Source organism: Haliotis rufescens, unplaced genomic scaffold (assembly GCF_023055435.1).
Source record: "Haliotis rufescens isolate VD_foot unplaced genomic scaffold, xgHalRufe1.0.p SCAF_22, whole genome shotgun sequence".
NCBI classification, from domain to species: domain Eukaryota; kingdom Metazoa; phylum Mollusca; class Gastropoda; order Lepetellida; family Haliotidae; genus Haliotis; species Haliotis rufescens.
This window is the reverse complement of record NW_025963913.1, coordinates 2641378-2656270: the sequence shown is the minus strand read 5'-3', so window position 1 is coordinate 2656270 and position 14893 is coordinate 2641378. Positions and strand designations below refer to the sequence as shown.

Here is a 14893-nt window from a genome sequence, read left to right as displayed (position 1 = left end):
AGCTTTTCCGGGGAGAGATCATTTGTATCCCGATAGTTGGAAGTATTTGATATCTTTCAAATGCTAATTCGTTTAACGATTCGTCTTTTACATGTAACCTATAAGAAATTTGCTCAGCCACGCTCACAGACCGCTCGACTTCCTGATTTTTGACGATTACTGGCAATAACTTAACTGGCAATTATATTTTACATTTGTGGTGTGTGATTACATATTATTGTCACGTGTGTGCGTTGCATCAATAATATGTAGGTATTGTCGTAGATAATGGCTTAATTAACCAATAATTGATTCATAAATATAATTTTAAGACGTAATCTTTTTCTTAAATAAATACTTTGTATACATGAATATAATCAAAATGTTACTATACCAGCTCGGTTTTAGAGAAACTGTTTTTGTAAAATATTTGTGTAACTGAAATTCAGACATAGATAGATAGATAGATAGATAGATAGATAGATAGATAGATAGATAGATAGATATTATCATTAAAAGTGATTGTGTAATTTGTAATTTGTCCACTGACGTATATAGATAGATATAGATCTATATACGTCTTTAATTGTTTTGTCCTAATGTGATTCAGACTTAAAATATACTATTCCGTCTCTGCATCAGCACACTCACGACGGACACATTAAACAAAAATAGGCTTGCACGTCATTCAAAGTCCTTATGTCTCAGAACACCGTCGACAGTTAGTCATTGTGATACAGGTAACACATACTGAAAGACTCATTCATAAAATACAACGCAGAGATTAGATTGTGTCACGTTGTTCCATATAAGGAAAGCGCGACCCTAGTTTAATAGTTGGGATGACGTCACATGCGTGATACTATTTTTGGCGACAAGGCACACGAGCGAGTGTTGAAGGGTGTTTTCCTCGCTCGTCACAGCTTGACTGGCGTTTGCACCTGCAAAGTACCCAAACACGGAACGTAGGACATTTATTATTGATCGGACTGTGGATCGTTGTCGCTTTTAACTTGTTGCTGTGTGTGTGAAGAGGCGCGGCTCAACGAAAGTTGTGAAGTAGTGAAGAGAACGATCGCTCGAGTATTCATTTTACTGTTAAACTGGTTCGAGTACCCAGTCGGTGATCATCAGATAGCGGCCGGTTAGCGGTAGGAGCAGGACGCATGAGTTGAGGTAACTTTTGTTGTTTTACAATGTCATATTTGCAGATTGTGAAACTAACAGTGTGTTGCTTGACCTCAGTTATCTTGATGTTAAACTAAAGGATTAATACTTGAATAGTCTATTTACGTTAAGTTATCGTCAATAAGTATTACATCACCAAACCAGAGACCATACACCGATATCGGTCTCTGACCAAACATACAAACATTGTTTGAAATCACGGACAGTATTGCCAGTGTGAGTTCTGTGGTATACACATTGTTCTCAATAGGTGTTTGATGTGATAACGCATTGATTGTTTTTTGTAGTATTGTATTACGCACGAGGTATATATACAAGGTATATACCACATGTAAATTGCATGTATATTGCACTCCGTGACAATACCACAATAGTGTGATGAATGGGTTGATCACAAATCAAACATGTTAATTGCATGTATATTGCACTCCTCAACAATACCACAATAGTGTGATGAATGGGTTGACCACAAATCAAACATGTTAATTGCATTTATATTGCACTCCTCGACAATACCACCATAATATGATGAATGGGTTAGACCTCAAACTTAAGAGGTATATTGCATGTGTATTCGTTTAAACATAAACATGATTTTGTATTAAAAAAACAATCATTTTGAAAAAGGTTGAAACAACACCATGAACAAGGTTGGTTGAAATAGGCATAATTTGTAAAATGAGCAGCATTTATTTCTTTTGACAATTAAATTTACAAATGAATTAGGGCTGACTCTTGTCACATGATGTGAAAACATATAAACAAGGGAGAACATCGCCATAGAAGGAAAAACAGTTAAAAAATATATGACTTATGGACAGTATTCACAAACAGCATTGTGGACATAAATTATAAAACTGCCATTGACAAGACTGCATGACTGCCGCTAGTCTGGGGGTGGATGCACACAGAACTACTTCCTCCTTTCACGTGGTCGGGATGCACAGCAGTTGGATAGTCAGGAGGAGCATGAAGAGGGCAGATAATCATCTCTACTTCCGTGTCATCTGGTACTTGTTATCTGATCTGCTTACAATCAATTACTTAAAAAAAATGTCAAATGATTATATTTGCCGCATAAGCATAAAATATTTATGTATTTTTTTCATAATGATCTAGTTTTTCATTTCCCCTGATGTATTGACAATAATCCATAGCTTCAATTTTTTATAGTGTGACCTAATTGGTCTATGATGGACAGTAGAGGTGTTCATGTGATCATGCACAGACTCTTCCGCAATCATGTGATTGTGTATGAGCGTGATGAAATTATCTTATATCTGATATGGGCACAGAATAATAAAAAAAACTGTGCTTGTGCAAGATACGACATGAAACAGTCATTGTGGTGTATCCCTCCTGCAAATTTGTTACACAAGAAAAGGAAACATATGGTCTCAAAGATGAACCATGACAGATAGCTGACTAATTGGTTTGTTTTGTGAGACTTGTATAATTGTACAATGATGCTCTACAGGAGGACACGGTGTGCAATAAGGGAATTTTGTTGTGACATAGTGAGGTCACATAGGGATTTATCTAGACCTGCTCAGAGGTTGATAATTAAAGTCTGCAGTAAATGTAAATACAAATTCCCAACTAAATATTTCCCAGTTCATGTTGTATAGTAATAACTGTTGATAAGGCTTTGCAGAATTGACTTGCATTTCAGTGACCAATTTGAGCAAAGTAACAATTTTTCCCTCAAAATTGCCAAGGGCTATTAGTCTGGAATCCTGGATAAATCTGTCACATGTTACTTTAGATCTGCATGCCTTCAGATATCGCTTGATAGTTTCCTTTAATACAAGGTCTAGACCTTGATTTGATATGAGCACCAGACCATATAGTATAGTGTACCTTTAATGCACTGTGATGGAATATTACATTGAAATGCAGAGTTGTATATTTAACGTGTATTTAAAGAGAGAAAAAATGTTCCATCATAGTAATAAAAACATGCTTACCCATCATATCAACTTGATACAGGCAAGATTGTGACTGTATAACCAAAAGTGCATCATACTTAAAGCTCTGACGATGGTATGTAGTTAGGTGCATCAGTATTTTCAAACAGACCCTCTCAGTGTAACGGCATGCTTTCTATCCTGAGGATAAAATTTGGGACATTTTTGTAATACAGTTTATGAGTTTACCATGGAACTAGGCCAAATTAATAGCTGAAAGCTGTTTCGAGTTTGTCACTCAGTTTAGATGTAACCTCTTTACTAAGTAATCGGATGAAATGACGAAGGACAAATATCATCATGTGTGTGGGTGAATTTTCTTTTTGGCTACAGCCAGCAATATTCAGGTTATAACTATCTGGGCCAGGGATCATTCCACAAAGCGATTTTGATCGTAACTCACTTTAATAAAGGCTTACGGTCATCGTAGCAGTAAGATCATCGTAACTCATATATACTTTAACAAAGGCTAAACGTCATCGTAGCAGTAAGATCATCGTAACACATACTTTAACCAAGGCTTATGGTCATCGTAGCGGTAAGATCATCGTAACTTACATACTTTAACAAGGGCTTACTATCATTGTAGCAGAAGAGCCCTTAGTGGAACAGGATCCAGGTCAACCAGTGGTTGACAGCATGAGCAAAAATCCACAGGTTTCAGGTCAAGATAACACACAGTTGGCAAGAAGGGGTCACTGTGATCTTGATCTTTAGATGTGACAAACATGGGGTACTGGGGACTTATTCTGACATTGAACCCAGAAGTACATCTCTGAGATAACTGAGGGCTGTTGAGTGGCCAAGGCTTGTGGTAGCCTTTTTTACATTACAAAGTTTAAATCTCTGTGCCATAAATATATACTATAAATCACTAAGTCTCATATTACATTGTATATTAATATGAGCAATGATGAGGATATTAACAAAAAATATCTATAACTTTACACCTATTCTCAACGTGCCACAGAAAACAGATTTATTACATATGGTCAGCCATAGATCCCTAAACCAAATATGAATATTTTGACTTTGACCCATGACAGTCATAATTGACTCATCCGAGTTCCCCCCAAGGCACACAGATTACCTGTGAGATGACTTTACCTGTCGTTAGTGAGACATCTACCTGTCATCAGTGGCAGGTAGGTGATGGGTCCACCATGTTTACAAATACCTGCAGGACATATATCAGATGTTCATGCAAATCACGGCTTTATCAGTCACAGATGTTTCATGTGTCCTTTTTTTTTAATGATCAAATAGTGTTTGGCTTCGTTTCCAGGGAAACAAAAGTTCATGTTTATGACTATGATCCATAATAGGACTCTAGGCTTTTACTGAATGCAAAAGGTGCTTGCATTATCTTTGTCTATTGAGAATAATTGAGAACGATGCAAATAATTAGCCCTGCAAGTTTCAAGGGATTCAAAACAATGTGGCTGTTTGAATCATTGCAACCAATTCAGTTCTAGCCATGGTAGCCGGCAAAGTTTAATTATTGTCAATGTCTGATATTCTTCACTCAATCAAAAAAGTTTTTTTAAAGAACGAATACCCATCCATGAATTAACCTTCACAAATACTTTATGTTTGTGTTGTTGGTATATTGGTGACCCTGGGACCCTTATTTTCCTGTCTGGTACCTTAAAAATCATAGCCCCACCACTCACAAATAGAGGGGACACAGGTGGCCCAGTCGTTTAAGGCGCTGCGATTCGCTGTGCAGAGTTGCGTCCCTTGGGCACGCCAGAAACCTATGATTGTGAGTTCGAATCCCGGTTCGCCCCGATTATGTTTCTGGGTTTGTCAGCACCATTACCGTGCCCGTGGGTTTCACAGAAGTGGTAAACGTCTGAGACCTGCATCACTTCGGGCTTTCCTCCCACATTAAGCTGACACGCAGTGATATAACTGTTTAAAAGCAGCTAAAACCCAACTCCACATCACCATTGTACTATACATTTACTGTCAGACAACCTGAACAAGCTGTGCACTTACGTCACTTGTCATTAATTACTGTTGTTGATATTTATAACTTAATTGGTGTCAGGTGACCTTGGCTATATAAGCCTTGGTCAAGAGACGTAGAGGCCCGTGTGCGACATACGCTTAAGTCGGAAAGCGCATGTAAAATCTCCAATATTAGTAAGTAAGATGTAGAGGACACTAAACTACAACAATCAAATGACACTAGCAACTCCACTAAACCCGGTAAATGACTTACACACCGATGAAGCACTAGGCATTTATCTAATCAAATCAAGCCTATTCGGCCGCATCCAAAAAAAACAAAAAATCCTAGCAAACAAGCTACCAATTAAACAGAAATACTTAATCCATAAAAACACACAGCTTAACAACCCCACAAACTCCTGTAGTTCCCCCACCTTTCAGTATTGCATATTTCAAAATTCCAAATGTCAACCAAAATTAATTAAGTAACCGTAAAGTCCCTCCAGGTTGCCTTACGCTTTCGGACATACCCTTCTCGACCATATGACTGAATGGCCTGGTGAGCCAGTGTACGAAATACGCATTTGTTGGAAAGCGCACGTTAAAACCTAAACGAAGTAAGTCTCAGAGGAAAGGTCTTACCCTTAGCCTAGCTAGGGTTAGTCTAGGAACTCCATGGCACCAACACCACAACTACTTTCAGTATATGCTCGCCTGGCACTTGAAAATATCTACCTGTATGGTAAAAACTTATATGGTATATAACCTAAGCTATCGACTCCACTGTTGTCACTGCCGACCGAGAACCATACACTGATCCCTTCATATAGGAATGTGCAAATAGTCCCTTCAATGTTACATGTTGTCACTGTTGTCACTGCCGACCGAGAACCATACACTGATCCCTGCATATAGGAATGTGCAAATAGTCCCTTCAAGGTTACATGTGTCTGTAACCAGTGCAACCAACACGGTACCACCATCCTAGCACTCAGAATAAGGATAAGCATAGGAAAAGGGTGACCAATGGCTAGGACAGCAAAATAAAAAAACAGGAAAGAAGCGGGTGGCATCCTTCGATGGCATCACATCCATGTGATGTCATAGCGGGAATGATGTCATCTGTATATAGTGACATCATCTCAGGCAGGATGTCATGTGACAAGGGGTTGTTATTTCTGCCACAGGACTGCAACGAAACTGCCACAATACTGCCACAGATAAGCCACCCGCCATAGTTCAAATTCTTACAAATGTTTGGTGTGTGGATTTAAAGTACAAGATTTCTAACAAAGGATCATAAATTGTTAAGTTTTGAAAAACTCACAATGTTAAAAAATAGATAAAAATGGTAAAAAGAAGGTAAAATTAAAGAATATGGTCATAAATGACTGATAACAGGATCATCAGGGATTAAAATATGAACCAGAGTGATCTCAAGTGTCTCAAGGAAATCCGATGTGTACAGATTTATAACAACCGGTATACAGCCCACTTATCATGCGTATACCCAAGTGTTTAAACAACTGGTACAGATATGTACACAAAAGGGTGGGTCTATTTCTGGGGTCAGTTCATGTTTCAAGTGCAGAACAGTAAAATATGTTGTGACCTTTATTCAACTGCACTGTCTAAATTGAAACGTATAACATCAGTATAGTCTGCAATTATAACTCTAAAAAAAACTATCATAGCATTGTAATGCAGGACTTGACAGATTATTTTGAATATTTATCTTGAATAAAAAGTAAAAATACAATTTGTATTAATTGAAGGTGTTTGTTCAAAACATATTTTCAATAATTGTATAAAAAAATACTTTTCAGAAATTATAGAGAAGGCTCATTCAAAACAAAAATAAATTGTCTGGTCTCTTATCAGCACTGTAAAGCTCTGTCAACTGTAAAATGCTGTAATTGAGTCATGCACTGATAATGTGGGTTGCAAACGAAATTATTAATTAAGTCCTATAATAACAGATGAAACATTTTGTCGGAATTCAAGTGTGTTGACATAGCTGGAGTGTGATTGACAGTTGTTTACAAACCTTGTTTACTTCATGTGAGATCATGTATGCCTGACAATGTGTTGGGACCAGAGAAACATGGCGTTTATGACATAAATATCCATTACAATTTGCTTTTTACATTTTGATTAAAGGGTTATTATAAAGATATTTATTAATTATGTAATATTGTTTAATTTATTCTATAAACCTGTATTTCATACATTGTGTTTTAGATATGATAAAATGAAATTTGTGAATAAAAGAAGTTCCATGTTGGTGTACATTTTGCAAGGATAGTTGACTTAATCAGATTTCAAAATATCAAAACAGGGTTCAGGTTTGACCCCCTTTTTATTTAATAATTAAGTTTCATTAAACGTTTATGAGAATGATTAGCTTGAACGCACATATCATACTTTATTTATATCACTGAATGAGTTACTGAGTTTTGGTGTTCTCTTTTGTTGAAATGTTTAAAAAGGTAAAAAACAAATTGAGCTATCGTGCTGATTTTGAAGAATCATAAAAATATTTTTGTACTGCATTTTCAATAATGTTCTCAAAATGATATTATGTCCCCATTAGCATGTTAGGCTATACCTAATGTTCATAGCAATCATATAGAGTGGAGTAATTCTGTAGATTAAGAATTGGAGACCCCCAAAAGATATTGACAAATATGTAATTGACACCTTGTTTACATTGTTGTCAAGGTTACATGCTGTGAGTGATAACTGGGCCTTGGCAAGTAGGAGGTGTTTATTGATGGGTTAATCACAGTGAAAATGTGTCCTATTACCGGCTACCCTTAGTTGTTGTAAACATGATAAGTCGACATCAAGCTGATATTTCAAATGGCATGTAGCGAAGAAACAATGTAATTTAACATAGATCGTTATTTTTGTTGTAAATCTCATTTGAGAGAACAGTAAATATTGAAATTATTGTGATATGTGTGACAGTAAACCACACACATATTGTATACTTTGAACATGTGTGAAAACACAATGGCATTTAGAAAGTGGTTAAATGTAACAAATGTTATATTTAGGATAACACTTTCTTTGTAAAGTACCGGTTCTAGTTCTCTTTTGGGTTGAGTCCCATTCGGGATTCGAACCCACACTGCCAGAGTGAGGCCCCTAATCGTCAGCACACAAAGTCAGCGATCCAACCCACTCAGCCACCAAGGCATCCATTTCCACTGAGGCTTGAACATATAGACAGGCACCTGCAGCATTTCTTTGTTTTCCTACTGAACCAGCCAACACACTGATATTCCTGCAGAATAAAACAACACATGTTCAGACTTGCAGATCTATTCTTATGGATGTTTTTCCTTTATGCTACCTAGACTAATATATCACCCTGTAAAGTCAAAACCATGCCTTTTGCTTGGGGTTAAAGGGATGCAACAATTGGTTAGGGATTGCTCAGCTAGAAGACATGTAATGTGTCTGAGTGGGGTGTCCATGTTAAACTGCATGGTATCTCAGTGGGCTAGCACTATAAAACCGACATTATTCCGGACTAGTACCAACAGACACCCACACATCTGCATGCACATCGGTATATAAGTGCAATATTCTTTAACGCGACGTTCCACCCCATTTCACCATTACTCTTCAGCACAGACAAGTGATTAACTTATTTACTCAGTAGTATAGTGATGTATAAATAAAATATGAAAGACAGTTGCACAGATATAAAAGTGAAATAGAATTCTGTTCATGCACACCTGCTCCTTTGGCAGGATATGAAAAGATTCCTAATTCAGTGTGATGTTGGCGGTTACAATGGATCATTGCAGGAGGATGAATCACCAGGTCTGGAGCATTTTCTTCCTGTTTGCCTTATCAAGGATCTTTTACCCCCTTTACCTAAATAATCTGGCTGTGTAAGTTTACTTTTATTGGAGCATACCGTATTTTCTTGAGTATAGTGCACACTTTTTTTCCAAAAAACACAGCTGTGTAGAAGGGGCTGCGCATTATACATGAAATAATGAGTTTTGATGTTTTTCCCCCATGGAAAGACATTACTGTGAGCACATAACACCGGAAATACCATGTCAACAAATCCATACTGAAGTACGCAAATTAATCATTTAATTACACTGTCTGGCTATAAAAAGTCTTCTTTGTATATCTGGGCTTCTGTTTGTAACTTATTTCATTAATTTTATTCAAAATTCCTTTTAATATTGTTTTCATTAATTTCGGTGAAATGGTGATATGAAGATCGCACAACTCACCGTTATTAAACAGCAACCAAGGTCAGATTACCTCTATTGACGCCTTGAAACCAAATTTAGTTGACAGAGAATGGATACATATATCATAAATCATTTGCCGGACTTCGCTAAAGGGGTACGGTGTAATTTTTTTTCTGCGCTTGGTATTCAATTTTTTTTTTTTTAAAAATACTGAAGCCGCTAGAGGGGGTGCGCATTATACTCAAGAAAATACAGTAAGTGGCACAGGGGGAGGGGATTGTTAAAACCATACACAGATCAAACTTATTGTCTGAGAATGAGCAGCAGAGAACTGAAAACAGAATAAGTTCAAATGTCCATTTAACTAAAATATTTTAGATGATAGTTAAAGGTAGTGCATACCCTTTCTACACTGCAGCTTTTAGATCAGTAATATTCACAGAAAAATATGGATTATTGTGTAAATGGTTGGGGTTGGGTGTAGCCATGGGCGCTTAGAATTATATTTACAGATTGGCTTAGAAATTGGTCAGGGGTGCTTCATATGGCATATATGGTATATCATGGGGGCCTGTAAATTGTCAAGAGTTGGACAGGCAAGCCACTGGTAGACAACCTGGGCTAGGATCCACGCCATCAGGTACGATTAACACATTGTGTGGGGAGTGAATGGCATTGGCTGTTTCAGACAGCAGTTTTCCAGCTTCAGAAAGCATTTCAATGTTGGGTGCCTTAAAGTTGGAGACATGCCCCTCTCTCCCCTTCTAATCAAAACCCTAAAAAAATAACAACAAAAATAACTGTGAACTGTAAACTTCCTGAAAAGTTGATTTTGTTGGATGGAAAACTTGCAGACCTGTTTTCACCCCCCTCATTAATTTGAGGAATTAATTTTTTGGGCAACATCGAACTATTCTCTTATCATGGTGTAGCAGGATATGGAGTCATCCCATAGATGACATCCTTTCCATGTCAGTGTAGCAGGATGTGGAGTCATCCCATAGATGCCATCCTTTCCATGTCAGTGTAGCAGGATGTGGAGTCATCCCATAGATGCCATCCTTCCCTTGTCAGTGTAGCAGGATATGGAGTCATCCCATAGAAGGCATCCTTTCCATGTCAGTGTAGCAGGATATGGAGTCATCCCATAGATGCAATCCTTTCCATGTCAGTGTAGCAGGATGTGGAGTCATCCTATAGATGCCATCCTTTCCATGTCAGTGTAGCAGGATGTGGAGTCATCCCATAGATGACATCCTTTTCATGTCAGTGTAGCAGGATATGGAGTCATCCCATAGATGCCATCCTTTCCATGTCAGTGTAGCAGGATATGGAGTCATCCCATAGATGACATCCTTACCTTGTCAGTGTAGCAGGATATGGAGTCATCCCATAGATGACATCCTTACCTTGTCAGTGTAGCAGGATGTGGAGTCATCCCATTGATGACATCCTTACCTTGTCAGTGTAGCAGGATATGGAGTCATCCCATAGATGACATCCTTACCTTGTCAGTGTAGCAGGATGTGGAGTCATCCCATTGATGACATCCTTTCCATGTCAGTGTAGCAGGATATGGAGTCATCCCATAGATGGCATCCTTACCTTGTCAGTGTAGCAGGATATGGAGTCATCCCATAGATGACATCCTTACCTTGTCAGTGTAGCAGGATGTGGAGTCATCCCATTGATGACATCCTTTCCATGTCAGTGTAGCAGGATATGGAGTCATCCCATAGATGCCATCCTTTCCATGTCAGTGTAGCAGGATGTGGAGTCATCCCATAGAAGGCATCCTTTTCATGTCAGTGTAGCAGGATATGGAGTCATCCCATAGATGACATCCTTTCCATGTCAGTGTAGCAGGATATGGAGTCATCCCATAGATGCAATCCTTTCCATGTCAGTGTAGCAGGATATGGAGTCATCCCATAGATGCCATCCTTCCCATGTCAGTGTTGCAGGATATGGAGTCATCCCATAGATGGCATCCTTACCTTGTTAATGTAGCAGGATATGGAGTCATCCCATAGATGCCATCCTTCCCATGTCAGTGTAGCAGGATGTGGAGTCATCCCATTGATGACATCCTTACCTTGTTAATGTAGCAGGATGTGGAGTCATCCCATAGATGCCATCCTTTCTATGCCAGTGTAGCAGGATGTGGAGTCATCCCATAGATGCCATGCTTACCTTGTCAGTGTAGCAGGATGTGGAGTCATCCCATAGATGCCATCCTTACCTTGTTAATGTAGCAGGATGTGGAGTCATCCCATAGATGGCATCCTTTCCATGTCAGTGTAGCAGGATGTGGAGTCATCCCATAGATGGCATCCTTACCTTGTCAGTGTAGCAGGATATGGAGTCATCCCACAGATGCCCTCCTTTCCTTGTCAGTGTAGCAGGATGTGGAGTCATCCCATAGATGGCATCCTTACCTTGTTAATGTAGCAGGATGTGGTGTCATCCCAAAGATGCCATCCTTTCCTTGTCAGTGTAGCAGGATATGGAGCCATCCTGTCCATGTCAGCCTGCTGATGGGGTTAACTTCTTTGGTCATGTGGACAAGGTGTCCGACCTCAGATCAGAAGGTCTGTGGTTCGAATCCTGTCACCACTCCGAAATTTTATGGCCACTACAATGGCAGTAGGATTACATAAGGACTAAATAAAAATATAAATTATATTGATTGATGGCTCGACAATGAAACTTGTATGCCTCAGTTAACCCTTATCTGTATTTGCTTAATGACAATATCAACATTAATTCCAGACAAGGAACTCTTTGATGTATTTTATCTACACTAACCATCAAACACACATTGAGAACGACACGCTTAACACTTGATCCTTGACCTCACTCAGCCGTGACCTGGCAATACATCAAGGCCATCACCTCAGGGCGGTTATGTTAAATTTATTTATAGCTCATACAGAATGTAGGTGGACCGTGTCAATTGTGCCTTCACACAATTAGTTCTGTGTAACAATACCTACATGTTGTCTAACAGGTACAGAGGTAATGCCCTGGGTGAAAAATTAATTGTTCAGTGTGGACTAAACCTGCTTGTTGGGAGGACATACATTTATGAGAAGCACTGTATGAGTGAGTACTAGGACAGTAGCTTCCCTGTCACTGTATGTATATAATATACACGATATATACAGACGTGTCACAGTGTCATAGTGTCTTGCTCCACTTCTTTTTGTAACCTGTATGCTTGGCTATAATTTATTTCTTGATGAATGTGTATTATCTTTCTTCAATTCTAATGGTGGGACACATGGTCTCTTGCTTCAATTCTAATTCTCGAATACATAGTATCTTGCTTCAATTCTAATTCTCAAATACATAGTATCTTGCTTCAGTTCTTATTCTCGAATACATAGTATCTTGCTTCAATTCTTATTGTTGAATACATAGTATCTTGCTTCAATTCTTATTGTTGAATACATAGTATCTTGCTTCAATTCTAATTCTCGAATACATAGTATCTTGCTTCAATTCTAATTCTCGAATACATAGTATTTGGCTTTAATTCTTATTGTTGAATACATAGTATCTTGCTTCAATTCTAATTCTCAAATACATAGTATCATGTTTTAATTCTAATTCTTGAATACATAGTATCTTGCTTCAATTCTAATTCTCGAATACACAGTATCTTGCTTCAATTCTAATTCTCGAATACACAGTACAGTGATCCCTCGATATACCGCTGTCATCGGGGTCCAAGAAACTGACCCCACGGTGTAGGAAAGAGCGGTGTACAGATATTCCTTGCTGAGGTTCACATTACGTAATGATGGTAGTGAATGGAACAGTGGCGCAATTATTTCACAGTGGCATGGGACATGTAGATCTATGTAACACTGATTGTGGACGATGATTCAAACTGCATGCGTAAAAAAATAAGAATACTTTGTGTAAATTAATCAAAGTAGTCTGTATCATTTTACGACTGGATGTTATACATGTAGAATCTAAATAAATGTTGTTATATTTTAAGTTTTTCAGGAGAAAATTGGTCGGATCGCCGACCTACTCACATTATTGATTGATGACAGTACATTACAAAGCCAAACCAGCCTTGTAACAAAACTAATGTGCAACCAAGTCTGTGATTGGTTAATAAATAATGACGTGTCAAAGTTATGAAAAACCCGGACACGGCCGGCTCTCTGTATGCACTTTATGTACAATGTACATTGACATGACGTGCGTAACTACACGGTCATTTGAGCGATTTATAAAAATCAAACACAAACACAAACGTAGATTTGAGTGGATAAGAGATATATTTAGTTCTGTTAATAATGATAATTATGCAAAGGGAAAATCGTCAGGGCCATGAATATCTTGGGACAGTTTGACTAATGAACTAAGATTTATTTTATACCCTTCGTAATTACGCTATTTAAACAATGAAGTTCCAATGTTTTTCATAGGTCTCTCACGGTTACTCAAGTCCGGATTAAATACCGGAAGCCATTGTTTCGATTGTTGTTATTGCATTACACGCCTCCGGTTTGAAGTTCGAAGACATCTCACATGTTGTCTTACCAATCACAACAAGCTGAGATGAGTATTAAATCAAACAATGCGGCTTATGTTTGTTGTTGCTGTGATTTGATTTTATGTGAGTTTAATGCCAGATCTGTGAACGATATGTTTTTTCACAACCGGAACAAAAGGCAGAATGGTTTCGATCACATTCAGCCGGATACAATGAACGTAATTGTTTTACAAATACACACACGTGTACATCGACTTGGAATTAAATTTCATCAGTTTATTTGTAACTTTATTTGCTTTAACGCGCGTTAGCGCGCTTTTAGGGGAAAATTCTTCATGCATTTTTGGGAGCCATGGTTTACCCCGCGGTGCATCCAGAGTAGCGGTACATCGAGGAGCGTTAAGTCGAGGGACCACTGTATCTTGCTTCAGTTCTTATGCTGGATATTCATGTCATGGTGTACATACCCTCTTGCCCCAATTGATATTCTGGTATACATAATAATATCTTGTAACATTCCCTAGTATTCAATCCAGTGATTGACAGACTTAATGTGTACTAAGGGTTAACTGCTTAGCACTTGACTGACTCTGCTATTTGAGAAGGTTACCGGGGTATGCAAAAAAGGAACATTCACACTTAGCTGTGAGCACACACACACTGTAGTCTGTCTCCCAGACCCTAGGGAATAAATCAAAAAGGAGTCCAACTCAAGTCTAGATTGATTTGGATTTTATTTTGTTTATTTCGTTGATATAAATTTTTAAATAAGATAGCAATAATTCTTGGACTGAATGTTCGTTTACCACACTTTGTTCCGTGATGTCTACGGGCTAAATTTATGCCATGGTGTTGTAAGCGTGTACATCTAATGGCTAAATCGTTGTATATCTGGACTTATGTTTGTGAGCTATTTTGTTAAGTTTATTCAAAATTCCATTCAATATTGTTCACAATAATTTCAGCAGTATTGTGTGTGCGCAATATATTCATGACTATATGTTAAGCGTCAGCATTCAGTGGTCAAACAGTGGAGGTAAATCTGGGGTCAGTTCTGGTTGAAA

General features: G+C 38.1%; 1 protein-coding gene and 1 long non-coding RNA gene across 4 annotated transcripts in view; one reads left to right on the top strand and one right to left on the bottom strand.

Moving 5' to 3' along the window:
- Positions 1-849: 849 nt before the first annotated feature.
- The window catches only part of LOC124136348 (protein kinase C delta type-like), a 133342-nt gene continuing 119298 nt past the window's right edge, over positions 850-14893 (top strand). For both annotated transcript variants that reach the window (XM_046502253.2, XM_046502255.2), the window contains exon 1: positions 850-1155. The gene's annotated coding sequence lies outside the window, so the exon portion shown is untranslated. The remainder of the gene's footprint in view (positions 1156-14893) is intronic.
- On the bottom strand, positions 1692-6044 carry LOC124136349. 2 transcript variants are annotated; one of them, XR_006861345.1, is made up of 4 exons: positions 5733-6044; positions 4242-4311; positions 3135-3275; positions 1692-2193 (listed from the first exon to the last, which is right to left on the bottom strand). It is a non-coding gene; the product is annotated as an uncharacterized LOC124136349 (long non-coding RNA). The 2 variants fall into 2 exon arrangements; XR_006861346.1 differs by having other exon boundaries at positions 1692-3275.